Source organism: Perognathus longimembris, chromosome 6 (assembly GCF_023159225.1).
Source record: "Perognathus longimembris pacificus isolate PPM17 chromosome 6, ASM2315922v1, whole genome shotgun sequence".
Classification (NCBI taxonomy): domain Eukaryota; kingdom Metazoa; phylum Chordata; class Mammalia; order Rodentia; family Heteromyidae; genus Perognathus; species Perognathus longimembris.
In genome coordinates, this window is record NC_063166.1 from 42,598,612 (window position 1) to 42,614,725 (window position 16,114).

General features: G+C 40.8%; 1 non-coding gene across 1 annotated transcript; it reads right to left on the reverse strand.

Moving 5' to 3' along the window:
• Positions 1-3,254: 3,254 nt before the first annotated feature.
• Positions 3,255-3,368, reverse strand: LOC125354050. Its single transcript, XR_007211435.1, has one exon. It is a non-coding gene; the product is annotated as a U5 spliceosomal RNA (small nuclear RNA).
• Positions 3,369-16,114: the final 12,746 nt, after the last annotated feature.

Sequence of the window (16,114 nt, forward strand, 5' to 3'; positions counted from 1 at the left end):
GAAGTTCAGCATGGATTGTACATTAACAGCCTTTAGGTTTGAGGAATAGAACACCTAGAAACTCTGACCCCACAGAATGCACCCAAATCATAGACAAGAATCCAGGGGGCCAGAATGCTGAGTCCCAGCTGTGAGTGAGCTATGAACTGGGCCAGCAGCACACACTCAGTTTGGGGACAGGACTTTCCTCAGATATGATGGGTTTTGTTTTTGTTTTATGAGGTTCCCCTTCCCATATTCAGTTTGGAAACTGTCGCTGAGGAATATTCGGTCTCAAGAAGGAGTTTGGTCTGGCATCCAGTTTGCTGCAGGCCAAGATCTTTTTTGTTAGTTACTTTTTCCCTTCCTTCCCTTCCTCCCTCCCTTTCTCCCTCCCTCCTTCCTTCCTTCCCACCTTCCTTCCTTTCTTCTTTTATTTTTTATCGGTCGTGGGGCTTGAACTCTGGGCCTGGGTGCTATCCATGAGCTCTTCAGCTCAAACTTGAGCCACAAAACCACTTATGGCTTTTTCTGAGTAGTTTATTGGAGATAAGAATCTCACTGACTTTCCTGCCTGGGCTGGCTTTGAATCACAATCCTCAGATCTCAGCCTCATGAGTAGCTAGGATTACAGGTGTGAGCCACTGGCACCGACTCACTCTTTCTTTCTTTTTTTTTATTAAACTTTTTTCTTTGTTGTCAAAGTGTGGTACAGAGGAGTTACAGATTCATATGTAAGGCAGTGAGTACATTTCTTGTTCAACTTGTTACCTCCTCCCTCATTCTCCCCCTCACCTCCTTTCTTTCTTTCTTTCTTTCTTTCTTTCTTTCTTTCTTTCTTTCTTTCTTTCTTTCTTTCTTTCTTCCTTCCTTTCTTTCTTTCTTTCTTTCTTTCTTCCTTTCTTTTCTTTCTTTCTTTCTTTCTTTCTTTTTCTCTTTCTCTCTTTGTCTTTGTTTTTCTTTCTTTCTTTCTGTGTGTATGTGTGTGTTTTCCAGTAGTGGGACTTGAACTAAAAGCCTAAGCACTGTCTCTCAGCTTTTTCACTAAAGGCTATCCCTCTACCAGTTGAGCCACAGCTCTACTTCCAGCATTTTGGTAATTAATCCGAGATAAGAGTCTCACAGACTTAACTGCCTAGGTCAACCTCAAACTTTGATCACCCTCCTGAGCAGCTAGGGTTGCAAGCATGAACCACTGGGCCCAGCTCTCTTCATTCTGTGTCTGTCCTCAGCTGGTTTTGTCCAATGCAGCTTCTTAGCTTGTAGCATTACTTCCTTGTTTTATTAAAAACTGAGATAAATCACCTAGTAATTCTACTTGAGGGTTTTTTTTCCTTAAACAATTGTCAAAGTCACAATGCCACCTCTTTCACACAACAGGAAGCTCACAAATAGCTGATGTGTTCCTAGAAATATGTAGCTCAAGATAACAAAGGAGAAATAGAAAATCTTCAGTTATGCAAGAACCTACTCCTGGTACAAATTTTACTTACTTTTTTTACTAACTTTTTACTTACTTACTTTGGTTTGGATTTAAAGAAAGAAGCAGGGCTGGTGATACAGCTTAGGAGTAGAGCACTTGCCTGGCATGCCCAAGGCTCTGGTTAAATACTCATCATTACAAACACAAAACAAATAGGGCAGGAGAGCAACATCTGGACAGTCATGCCCATGTGGCATGCCCATCTTCTCTGGAAGGCCATCCTGCCACATAAGACACCTGCAAATTAACCAGGGGAGATGGGAGGGGGAGAGAATGACTCCCAGCCCTGCATGCATACTCACAAACCTCTGTCCCAACTCCCCTTCAATTTCTGAACATTGTTGACTTACAGGATTTAAAGGAAGGCAGGTGGCTCTGTCCTAGAACCCCAATTTCCATAGACTCACAGAGTCTAAGGGTTAAAAATCTAGTGTGACCACAAATCCTCCATCAGATGTCTTACAACGCAGGTACACTTGGACTCCACTAGTGTTTTAACTGTACCCTATTACACTATACTCACATAATTTAGCTATTTCTTTAGAAGTTTTTAAATTTTTCTTAATGTTTTTGTCCCTATAGACTTTCTCATTTGTCTGGGTTCCCATGCCCAAAACTTAGATCTCTTCCTCATAGCTGTTGGAGGCTGGTTCTACTTTTTTTCTGCCAGTCCTAGGTCTTGAACTCAGGGCCTAGACACTGTCCCTGAGCTTCTTTACCTCAAGGCTAGCATAGCACTCTACCCCTTGAGCCACAGCACCACTTCCAGATTTTTCTGTTTATGTGGTACTGAGAAATTGAACCCAGGGCTTCGTGCATGCTAAGGCAAGCACTCTACCACTAAGCCACATTCCCAGCCCTTACTACTACTATTGTTGTTGTTGTTGTTGTTATTATTATTATTATATTGTTATTTTCTGGTACTGGGGCATGAACCCAGGGCCTTGCATTTCCTACTTGGCCTCCTTGGCTTTGCCCTTCCAAGGCTGGTGTTCTACCACTAGAGCCACGCCTCCACTTGCAGTTCTTTGCTGGTTAATTGGAGGTAAGAATCTTGGCTGGCTTTGAACATCTATCCTCAAATCTCAGCCTCAGTAGCAAGGATTACATGTGTGTAATTCTGTATATGTTTAATGAATTACTTTATTAAATCCTACTTAATTCCTTAACATTTTTTCACTTTTTTTTTTTTTTGAGTTATGAGTTCTCTGAGGTTGGGGACAGGGAGTAAGAAGGTATGCATAGTTGAAACAATCCTAAGTCACAGGTGTGTTCAAAGAAGACACCAGGTAGTCTCATTGTCTGAGGATTGGTCAGGTAGAGCCTTGCTATAAATAAGTCTTTGCTGCCTGGCAAGTGGCTTCTTGAATTCCAAGAGTACTGGTTCTAAAGTAATTTTCCTGAAAGGCTCAGGACAAAGACCATAGATTTAAGTATGGGATACCTTCCTCTTACAGTGCTTCCAGTTTTTCTTCTTACCACTTCCAGAGCTTGAGCTCAGGTGCTGTCCCTGAGTTTTTTGCTCAGTGGAGGTGATACTGTGCTACATGAGCCACAACTCCCCTTCTAGCTTCTTTGGTAGCCATATACAAAAAACTCACTAGCAATGGTCTATCTGGCTTGCACAGATTCTTGCAAAAAATGCAAGAACCCTGAGATGTCAGCGTACATGGGTAACGCAATGGACTATAGAAACAACTTTCTTTTCAACAAGTAAATGTAGCTGTGGTAAACTGAGGCCTCAAAAAATTTCTGATTTTTGCACAACACCTTGTCAAAATAATTTGTGTTCAATTAATAAATAAATTAAATTTAAAAAAATCTGAAGACTCAGAATCATTTCTCTCCACAGAAATCTTTAATAAAAAGCAAAAGATTTTTATGATGTGAATAGAAACAAGAGTATCTCTTTACAATATTTTAAAAGTAATATGTTCATATGACAGTCATTTTGAAAGGTAAAGAATATACATGCCTAGCTTATAGCTATGTAATTGCTAGATAATGTTCACTTAAAATTTTAAGTATCTTTCTTATAATACTCTCTTTATAAGCACACAAATCAGCTCCTGCACTTTTTTTCCAGACAGTTCTGTAGTGTTCTATGGTGTGGATAGTCCATAATTTGGAGACATTTTAGTTACTTCCAGTAATTTTTGTGAGACACTATGCATCTTAAGCTGGCCTCTAATTCTCCATCTGCCTGCCCAACCCCCACCACCATTCATGTGTATGTTACCATGCCTGGAATTCTCCCCATACTAGTTGTTACAAATAAAGTTACAATGAGTAATCTTATACTTATGGTAATTTGCATCATTATTTCTTTAGGATAAACTCCCCAGAGTGGAATTGTTGCATCAAATGGTATGTGCATTTACAATTTTGATTATTATTGCCAAATTTCCTACACTATTTGCTACTCTCACCCATGATATATGACAGCAGTGGCTTCCCTAGAGGAGCTTCATAGTGTGTTTCAAACTTTTTTCTATATTTTAATTTATTTACCCATTTATCTCTGTGGTCCCACCTCCTCATTAGAATATGAGCTCTTCAGGATACCCAGAACCTAGTATAGTATATGGTACATAATAGTGTCAATAAATATATGAATGAATGAATGAATGAATGAATGAATGAATAGATTATAGAGTTCTCTATCAAAATTATAAACCATGGCCTCATTTTTTCCATTTTATGAGTTTTGGTATGCACCATTTCATTTTTATTTAAGTGTTATTCAATTTGTATACATACTCTGACAACTTTACAAGTTCTTTGAGACAGAAAATTCATTCTATCTCTTTTGCTCTACTGCCTATTGCTATTTAAGGGTCAAAACACTAAAACCCTAATCCTCTCTCTCTCTCTCTCTCTCTCTCTCTCTCTCTCTCTCTCTCTCTCTCCCATTCTCTCTCTCTCCTTTTCTCTTCTCTTCCTTTTCCTTCCCTGTCTCCTCTTTTCTTCCTCACCCTTTCCTCTCTCCTCCTATCCCCCCCATACAAAGCTAAGATTCCAGCCCTGTTACCTAGCACCTGGAATCGAGCTCTTCTGACAATGTACCTGTAGCCTACAGACCAAGTACCTGCTTCCAGAAGCAATTGGACTACTGTAAGCCCTGTCATTGCAAATGTTCCTTGCTAGGTGTTTTCAGCTATAGATGGGCTTTCTCAGGCTAGTCTTCTCTAGGAAGCAAACTTTGGGGACCTATATTGTAAGACAGTTCCCAGGTAAGAACATCAGCTCACTGCCTGTGGAGGAAAGGGGAGGATATGGGCTAGGCAGAGGAAGAGACTGGACTGTAGATCCATCTCAATGCATGCATTTCTGAAGAGTTCCAGACCTGGGATCGCCCTTTAAAGATGTCCTAAGGATGGATAAAGGTCCCAGCTTTTATTCCCATTGTGGTCCATCAGCAGTCATGTGCTGCCCCTGGGAAGTGGGTACACCCTGGGATGAGGTGGCTCTTTAGCCCAGCTGGTGGATGGAGGGCATCTGCCAGCTGCTCCTCCAGCAAGGGAATGAATCTAGAGGAAATCCCTGGATTATGCCTGAAATTAGAGACAGGTCATCCCTCCAAATCTGCCAGATGCCACCCCTAACCTTTGCTACTGTTCATTAGTGACAAATCATGGTAGTAGCTTAATATGCTAAGTCTAGAGCGACAGGGCTGCACAACCTTATCTAACACCCCACCCCATCCCATCCCCAGATACCAGGTAGAATATGTCCCCCACTCCTGCTGTGCAGTTGGCCAGCACAAAGTTATACATGAAAGCATGAATAACTGCAGGGACCACCTCTGTGTTTCCAGCACTAATCTGTGGTCATGGTTTTAAGATGGCACCATGCCAAAACATGATGTGTCCATGTGGGGAAATGACCCCTACATGTGGTCTCTTTCCTCATCACAGGGAGCAGAACGTGGTAGAAAATGTTCCATTCTTCTCTAAAAGTTGGTCTTTTCCAAAGCAAAATTTTCCATAGACACAGCCTTCTATGGCTGTGATTGCAGGCCAAATGTGAGATCTGAGCATAAAATGAAGATGTGGGAGATGAGGGAGTACAGGCCCCATTGAGTTTGGACTTGATAGATATTGCCACACAATGGCGTTCAAAATCTTTCCCCCCCCCCCCACAGATTTCTATTTTATAAAAGTGCACCAATTGCACAAAGGTGGCAGTAGTTGGACATAAGAAAACTATTTAGACCCACAAATTTAGGGGTTTCTTATAACTAGGGCATGGCTGTTGCAGGTGGGGGGACGCAGGTAGTAGCTTCATCATCTCACTGAAGCTATGTTCTCAATGCCACATAAATGGGAGGCTTGTGACTCCTACTGATTTTGTAAATAAGCTCTGATATTGAGCTTCATTGTCTAGATCAGCTATGTTTTCCCTGAGTTTTTGTTAGAACTTCTGTGCAGTGAGTTCAAGAGCTCAAAGTCATCTCTATCTTCCACTGTTAATGGATTATCACATACTTCTCAACCACATTATCCAAAACATGCCTCTTCCTTGTTGTCCGCAGGTTAAAATTCTCACAAGCAACTATGGCCATTCATAATGACCAGAGATCTATGGGAAAGACGAGGAAAGAATATATTGCAGAAACATAAACAATTTAACTCAAACCTGTATTTTCTAGAACAAAGTAGCACAGGTTGGCTGACACCAGACACAGCACTTTGTTTCCTTACAGATCTGGAGGCTGGAAGGTCAAGGTCAACATGTTGGCAGAGCTGATATTTTTGAAACCTATGTTTTGACGGGCACAGAGTAGGCTTCTTGTGTTTTCACATTACCTTTCCTCTGACTATTACAATCTTCCTCTTCTGAAGATGTGAGTCATAGTGAATTAGGGTCTATACTCATGACCTCACTTAATCATGTCTTCAATTATTTTTAAATAAGATCACGTGTTGATGTACTGTTGATAGTACTTCAATATATGAGTTTAGGGAGGGGAATGGTTCAGCCAAGTTTCCACAACATCCCAAAATAGCACCACCATCTGGGGACCAAGTATTCAACAAGCCTAGTGAGGATGTTTCATTTTAAAGCCATAGCAACAGAGAATGAAAATTGGTTCAACCACTCTGGGAAACAGTGTGGAGGTTCCTCAAAAGACTAAACATAGAGCTCCCCTATGATCCAACAATCCCACTCAGGAGCACTTACCCAAACAAACACAAACAAGACCACACTGAAGCTTCCAGCACAACTATGTTCATTGCATCATTATTTACCATAGCCAAGATATGGAACCAACACAGATGTCCCTTAGTACATGAATGAATGGATGGATCAAGAGAATGTGGTAAACATACACAATGGAATTTTATGCTTCCATCAGAAAGAATGGCATTACCCAATTTGTAAGGAAATGAAAGACTTGGGAAAAAATAATGTTAAGTGAAGTAAGCCAGACCCAAAGAAACACAGGCTCCATGGTTTCCCTCATTTGTAATCACTAGTGTATGCCTAGGATCATCCTAGCAGAGGAGCACAATAGCTCCATGGCTATGTAGAGATGACCATACAAAATGATGCTAACTGAAATGAACTCGAAGAAATGGAAACAAGAGGTGGTTTTTGTTTTGTTTCTAATGTATTTTGTAACATCATTTCTTTTTTCATTCATTCCCCCACACATCCCCTTTCTGATTTATCCCCTGTTGTCACTGTTTTTTATTTTGGTACCCTGTGTCTTGTATATGTGTTTATCTGATTTGAGGAATGGAAGGGGAATAACAAAATGGTGAGACAAAGGACAAAGGGTGAACCAAAGTAACATTGATACTCACAATGAACTCTACAACTAGGGGAGAGGGGTAGGGGGAGGGAAAGTGGAAGAAAATGAAGGAGGCAATAACACTGTGCAACAAGAAATGTACTCATTACCTTACTTATGTAACTGTAACCCCTCTGTACATCATCTTTACAATAAAATAAAATAATGTTTTAAAAAAGCATAGCAGCTCCATTTAAACAGACAGGGGGTAGGGGGCAGGGACTATAGGTAGATGACGTTTTCTCGATTTTCTTCTCTCAACTTACTGCCCTTTTAAATCTCCTGTCCTGATTGATAGTCTTGGGACTAACCCTGGTTTTTACTAGGTTCAATCATGGCCATTTCCAACAAAAAGGGATTCCTTCCTACTCAGAATTCTAATGCCAGCTGTTAGATAATAAATTATTTACTTCTAATAACCTATCTTGATTTTGAAATGTGCCTTTTTATCTCACTCCTGCAGAACAAACAAGCATGTGGCCCTCACTTCCCAGTCTACATGCTTCTAGTGATACCTTTCCCACATGCATTATGGGTGACACGCTCTGTGCTTACGGGCTCTGCAGACCACTAAACTCATACCGGAACCTCTTGAGATGAACTCAGTACTATTGAGTAAACTCTTTGAGTTCACACAGCTAGTGAGAGATGAAGAGAAATTTGAGACTAAGAATATCTATCTCCAAATCCAGACTCCTTAAACTTAATAATTATACATTTTCCAAATATCCATCCCCCCAGGACTATGCATCATGATAGGGAGGCGCTGAAGCAGTCAACATCCTGTAGCAGAGACAACAAATTGGCCCTCCAATATCACCTCCCCTTCTTTCTTACTATTAGCACCCAGTTCTGTGTTGGGATAATAATATGCTCAAACAGAAAGGTGTATTTAACGGCCTCCTTTGACCAAGGAGAGATGACAACAAATCATTAAAGGGTACTTTCTGAGAAATATTTTAAAGGGCAATGACTCTGACAACTACTTTGAGCTCCTGTACAAAAAAAAATCATATCACAGGAATGAACAGAGTGACTTCTAGAACCCTGAGCTTTGAGAGTTACCACATCTGCCCTCAGCTGCCTACTCAAGATTCTCTCTACGTGAGAAAAAGAGAGCCTTTAATGACTGATTGTCTGTACTGCTGAATATTTATGTCACTATTACTCAAGGCCAAAGCCATCCTATCAGACACTGGCCCTCTATGATGCTTACACCTATGCTACAGGTAGAAGGCTCATTCTCTACAATCTTTTGTTAATGGGTCCCACAGCTATGGCCACTGGCAGTGTCCTGAGGCATGCCCTAACACAGCAAGGTGTAGACAACCTCAGGTGGTCAGGCCTATGTCCAATGAGTCCTGGCCAGGACAGAGAACTTATGACTCTGTTTTTACTCACATCATTGCTAACACCAAATGTGTGTTTGTTTATCTCACAACAAACAATTCTCCAATTCTCTGCATATCAACTGGGTTTCTTAAAATTCAATTCTATTCAAACATCAGCAACTTGGAGTTAATGAAGACCCCTTCAGCCATAAAGCCTGCCCCACTCTAGACACCTATTGCAAGGTAGTTCTCACAAGCTCCCTACTCAAGGTCACTACTTTGCTAGAATGGCTCACAGAACTCAGGAAATTACTTTTCTTACTATTTTCAGTTATTATAAAGGATAAAGCTCAGGAACAACCCAATAGGACTGATATATGGGATCAAGTATGGGCAGAGAGCTCTCATGCCCTATTAGGGCTCCAGTCTTTTAACATCTTAATGTGTTCTCCAATCTAGAACCTCTCAAAAGCCCATTAGGCCATATATACATACCCTCTTAGCATCCCACTCTCCCAGAATCTCACTCCAACCTGGAAGCTCTCGAAATCCCATTAGGTCACATATGTATAAACACAAACAGCCTGAAATGTGGTGTGTGCGGGAGGAGAGGAGGTGGGGATTGCCACGGTATGACTCCTTTGAACAACTAGTACACAGTTAACAAAATAAATACTAGAAAGTTGAAAAATGTTTTGTCAACAGTTGGTAGGGGTGGCAATTAGTGGGAGTCAAACAAAAGAGGAGAGGAGGAATTGGATGGATATAGTCATCATATTCATGATATTCAGTGTGAATATGTGTATGAGGAATATGGAACCAGGTAACTTGAGAAGATGGGTGGGATTGGGAGAGATGGGGGGGATTGATGGAAAGGACAACATTGACCAAGAAACATCACACTTAAAACCTGATTTATGAAATTGTAACCTCTTTGTACAACATTAACATGGTTGATTAAATAGCAGACCATTGCTGAATGACTCCATCTCCAGCACCTCTCTCCTCTCCAGAGGCCAAAGGGTGGGGCTGGGAATTTCAATCCTCTGACCACCTATTAGATCCTCTGGCAATCAGCACCCATCCTGAAGCTCCCCAGGAACACCACAAGCATGATTTCATTACAACAGAAGACACTTCTATTGAGAAGTCCTGTGCTAGGAACCACGGAAAAGACCAAATAAATATCGGAAGATAAGAATCAGCTCAATTCCGGCACTTTGAAGCAAATTTGCCAGGCTACCAACTGCCTATTTTAAACTAACACCTGAATTACTCATTGTTATCAGAAAAATGAGCTACACACTTATTCCAGTGAATGGATTCTTGGTTCTAAAAGCCTATTCCATCTGTGTGGATTGCACACTTTCTGACAAGCTAGACAATGTGGACATGAGCTCTGCAAGCACCCAACAGATGCATCCCTTGTGAAGGGAAGATGCGATATTTCAGGCAGCATAGATATGGTCGAAGACACTAAGTAACTTTCACAATTTTCAAGAATTCTACAATTCTGGACTGAAAATTGACAGAAACAAAGTGATGCTAGGCAGCCAGAATTACTGAAAATTCCACCATATGATTATACTAAGACTCATCCCATGGGAATGACATAGAACAGAGCCAAAGTACCTCAGTTAGCACAGTATACCATTAGTTGTCTCTACAATAACACTATTCAACAAACTATCAGTGACACAGAATAAGCATGACACATGTAAGTGTTTGATGCTCTTGTGCAGAGGGCTGGAGAGCAGCTTCATCGTGGGGCCATCCATGAAGTTGCATGTTGGCCAGCTACTGGGGCTGCTAGAATAACTTAACTCTGCTCCACATGGCTCTCATCTCCAAAAGTCTAGACCAGTCCTGTTCTTCTGGTGATGGTGAAGGAATCACAATTGCACCCAGTGTCTCTTGAGACCTAGCTTTGGAACTGCCAGCACCCTTGCTTCACTGGTCAAAGCAAATCCCAAACCAGCCATCCCAGTTTTAAGGAGTAGGAAGACAAATCTGCCCCTCTGTGGAGAGGAATTACAAAAATCACTCCACAAAGGATCTGATACAGGGGAAGAAGCTAAGGTCATTGTTGCAATCAGTCATGGGAATCTACCACAAGCATTTCTCTATCACTTCTTCCCTGCAACTACACATCACTTCCTCACTACTACCGCTCCCTGCATAGCTTCTCCATGCTTCCTTGCATCCCAGCTCCAGATCCAAGGCTCCAGACAAGTCATTGGGACAGTCAGGTCCAGAGCCTGTGCTTCATTCTCTTAGGTACAGAAGCCCTGGGAGAGCAGAAATCTCATCTTTTTTCCCGCTTTCTCAGCAGATATGTCCTGTACCCCACCAAGACTCATGAGACACCAAACACAGGTGTTTGCTATTCAGGTAGTGAATAGCCAAAAACCAGCCAGATGTTGTCCTCAGTCACAAAGTGTCTATTGTCGTATATTACAGAAGATCTCCACCTCTTTAGCCCTTCAGGTGTCAATGTATTTCATCATATCACTCTTCAGCAGCCTGCTTCACTCTCTGATACTGTTCTCCACCATAGTGACATGAAATTCTCTTCTCTCCCAACCCCATCCATCTTCTCAAAATGCTCATTGGCATCACAGTCCCCCTGGCTCCAAAGCTAGCAACAACCACTAGGATTGCAGGCTTTTAGCAGGCAACACCTGCTTAGTGTTGCCGCACAGCAGCAGACAACGTCTGCCAGTGTTGCCTCTTCAGTGCAGGCCACCACAGCTATGGCTTTCTTGGATTCTTGTCTCCGAAATTTGACAAATAAAGTCTAGGACAGCAGAAGATGAGTGTAAAGAACTTTATTCAGAGATGTATCTTGATCAAGGCCTCGGCCATTCTGTCTGTGTATCTGCTTTTCTAGTCTTTTGTGTAACTCTCTCTCTCTCTCTCTCTCTCTCTCTCTCTCTCTCTCTCTCTCTCTCTCTCTCTCTCTCTCTCTCCCTCTCTCTCTCTCTCTCTGCTTCCAGCTCTGTGTCTAGGGGTTTTTTAATACCTTGAGCTGTGTTCTGATTGGTAACCAACCCCTATGCAAATGAGGCACCGGACAACTGATCCTTCAGAGAAGCTCTGCTAAGTCAATGCAGATCTTCAGACTTGAAATTGTAGTTCTCACTTAGGTCTCTCACTTGTACCCCTATACCCTCAACTAGGATTATGAGGAGTGAGTATGGATGGAGGTGGGATATTCTAGTCTCTACAGCTGGGATTTTTGAAATAATGCTTTCCACTGTAAGATGTTCTGTAGGTACACTGGACCCTAACTAATCTGCTGAATCTTCTAGCTTTTTAGCCAAATTTGCCTTTTCAGCAGCTCATGTGGGCCAGTAGGATGCTAGCAGATGTATCCTAAACCAAGGTTTGTCATGGCCATGTACATTAGGGCTACTCTTTTTCACCTCTGTATCATCCTGAGAACACACCCAAGCTAGTCTGAGAGAATGAGTGATAAATGGACCAGAGCCACGGGACCCTAGTTGTCTTAGCCCAGATCAGCTTGCTGACAGCTTGACAAGCCAGCCCAGATGGGTGCAACCATCTATCTAATCCTCAGCAGACTCAAACGTGTGAAAAATAAAAAAAACTGATTGTCACATGGTCCTGAGGACCTGACATTATCACTTCAATGGTTAAATGACACAGCCTTTTGGCATATTAATAAATCCATTTCACTCTCAGCCTATGAACTAGATATTGAGATTTTCGTTGACACAAGGCTGGAGGCATGGCTAAATGGCAAGCACAGGCCCTGAGTTCAAACTTCAGTACCACTAAATCAAAAAAATGCACAAATCAAAAATCCTATATAGGAATCAGTGATATGGACAGTAGGTAAGCTGCCTAAAGTCTGGCTGGACTTGAGGGCCTTCACACAACAAAAGTAACTCTTATCCACGTATATTTACACTTGTAACCCTGACTTGAGCATTTTTTGTCTAGGCCAGAAGTGACTCAGAAATGAGTCAGGAAGACTTGAACAATAACCAAATAACTATTCAAGAGTGAACCCTGGATACAATGTCAAATTATTTCCTGACCTTGAGAGTTCTTAAGATAAGGTCACCACCAACCATGATGTAGAAATCCTTTTACTGCTTGTGGTTTCTCCTTGTAACTGGCTTAACTGTCGTAAACTTGGCCTGCCCTCTGCTGAGAATGTATAATAGACATAGATGCCCCATGGGACATAAGCTATTACCACAGATGCAAAGTCTATGCCATGTATCAAAATGCCTAGCACACAGTAGGTACTCACTGGACCATAGGCCTTTCCTTTGACTTTCTTATCTCATCTATAAGTACCAAATCATCACCGGGTGCTGGTGGCTCATGCATGTAATACTACTTACTCAGGAGGCTGAGATCTGAGGATCATGTTTCAAAGCCGGTCCTGACAGGAAAATCCATGAGACTCTTACCTCCAATTAAGCGCAAGAAGCCAGAAGTAGAGCTATGGCTCAAGTGGCAAAGTACCAGCCTTGAGTGGAAAATGTCAAGATTGACTTAGAGGCCCTGCATTCAAGTCCTAGTACTGGAACATACCCACATACAAAGCCATATCATCAAGCCTTTTTTATTTTCTATAAAATAGTAGCTCTTTGAGTCTGATAGATTCAAAGTTATTTGTTTCAATAAATACGCTATAAGACCACTATATGCTAAATATCAAGAATACAAACCTAAAGCTGACCTTGAGAAATTTAAAAATAAATGGGAAACAAATTAGCAGGAAACATTCTCAGGAGGAGATTGAATTACTAACCCAAAGTAACTAGCCTAAGGTAAGTGAGCTATCATAGGCACCACATTTGAAGAAAAGTAATGAAAATGTCAACCATATTACATTAAAAGGAGATTTTATTCATTTAATCTCTATAAAATATGCTGTATTTTCAACTTCTGTAAAGAAAAATATACTACTTTAATTTCCCACATTATTGAAATATATTGTTAATTTTCAATTTTAATACATATCTATATTAATTAATCTATATTACTGTTGATACATGCCTACATTTGCCTAAGCCCACAAAGTCATAAAAGTATCATTTTATGGTTGAAGGTAAAACTTCATATCATAATAAAAGCTCAGTTTATCCACTTATTTAAGTTTCATAAAAGACATCATTTTAGTGTTTTTGATGATAAATAGCTTTCAAAGAACAGGATCTTTCTCCAGAAAACTTCTGTCCTCCATGCTATATTTTAAGAAAAAATTAGCAGAATAAAGCTCAAGAGAAACACAATAAGGTATGTTCTAGTGAAAGAATTGTTAAAATGACAAAATTGAGTAGCCTGATCTTACCTTGATTACATACATACATACATCAGCCAGCATTTGCTAGGAAGAGCCAACTGTCATCTTGTCAGGAGAACTCTGAAGGCTATTAACTTAACTCCTACTTTTTTTTAATTTTTATTTTATTGTCAAATTGATGTACAGAGAGGTTACAGTTTCATACATTCGGCCTTGGGTACATTTCTTGTACTGTTTGTTACCTCCTTCCTCATTCCTCCCTCCCCCTTCTCCCTTTCCCCTTTCCCTCTCTCTCCATGAGTTGTTCAGTTGGTTTACACCAAATGGTTTTGCAAGTATTGCTTTGGAGTCGTTTGTCTTTTTTTCCTTTGTCTCTCGATTTTGATAATCCCTTTCACTTCCCTAGTTCTAATACCATTATATACAGTATCCAGTGTATTCAGATGAGATATAGTGATTGCGCATTAACTCCTTTCAAGGCCCTTCTTTGAAGGAGTTCTGACTCCAGAGGTATTAGCTTCCCATTCAAACCCTATCTGAAACAACTCAGATATTAGTGTCCGCAGGACCAAATCTGCACCAGTGCAGCCAGCTTCTATGAAACAGGAAGCAGAGCACTGATGGGATGGAGGGAAAAGCAAGTTTGGCAAAGTACTAAGGAAAGTCAGGGAGCATGGGGACAGGTGAGAAGCAGAACAGCCCTCAGTGTGAACCATCAGCTAGTAAAGTGCACTGAGGTAGCAGTAGAGTCCTGAATGGCCTCCTCAGGAGAGGATGGACAAGATGGAGGACTGGTCAAATCAACAAATTACTATTCAAATGACTCTCTTTACTACAGAAGGATGTCAGCTTTGGCTGAAGTCGTTCCAAGAATAAGGTTTAAAATAAAATCACAAAAGGCAAAACTACCCTTGAGAATCCAGCAGATTGCCCATAAAAAAAAAAATGGGGATTTTTCTCTTGAGCCTGAAAGGCCAGATTGTTGTAGCCATGTTACTTGCTACATGTTGCAAACCAACATGGCCATCTTATCACTGATCCCATCATGGCCAGGGCCCCCTCCAGCAGGGGAGCCCATGACTCCTTTGAAAAAGGGCCAGGTAAAATAGGTGGCTTGTGTTAGAGGCTGTATTTTAAGAAATAATGAATATGTTAAGCACCATAAACACGCTGACTGTAGTAAGAGATATACAATGGAAGAGACATGGTTATCAGAGAACATAGGACAGAGAAAGCTCACTTCTTCTATGACAGTACACAAGGAATCACACATAAAGCACTCCTCACTGGTGTGTGTGTGTGTGTTTGTGTGTGTGTGTGTGTGTGTGTGTGTGTGTGTGTGTGTGTGTGTGTGCTGGTTCTGGGGCTGGAACTCAAGAACCTCAAACTCACTCAGCTTTCTTGTTCTCAGCTCATACTCTACCACATAAGCCATGCCCCCAGAGCTTATTTTTGCTAGTTAATTGGAAATGGAGTCCCACTGATTCTTCAGCCTAGACTGGCTTCAAAATGCAATCCAACAGATGTCAGCTTCATAAGTAGTTAGGATTTCAAGTATGACCCACAGTTATTTGGCTACCCACATTGTTTAAATTTGTTTTTCCTTTTCCGGAGGGAGAAGAAATTGTAAACTTAAATTGGAATACAGCTGGATGCTGGTGTCTCACACTTGTAATACTAGCTACTCAGGAGGCTGAGATCTGAAGACTGACTCAAGGCCAGCCCAAGAAGGCAAATACAGGAGACTCTTATCTCCAATCAATTACAAAAGAAGCCAGAAGTGGCACTATGGCTCAAGTAAGTACCAGTCTTGAGTAAAAGAACTTGAAGACAGTGCCCAGGCCCTGAGTTCAAGCCTCAGGACTAGCACAAAAATAAATAAATAAATAAATAAATAAATAAATAAATAGGAATACAATACAATTGAACTTGCATTTTGCCTATACCTGTACTATCCAATGACCAAATGAAAACTCCAAATTCGGATGGGCTATAACTATAAATATACTACACATCAAAGACTGTCTATATAAACATGTAAAGTATCTTGTTAAAACTTTATATAGATTATATCTTAAAATTATATTTAAGCATATCTGTTTAAATTAAATCTTACTAAAATTTATTTTCACTGTTTTTTCCTACTTTTCATTTTAAGGAGACTACTAAGAAATTTAAATCATGTGGCTCTTATAGTTCTGCTGAATAACATGTTAGTCTTGGTTGGACTCCACATCAGC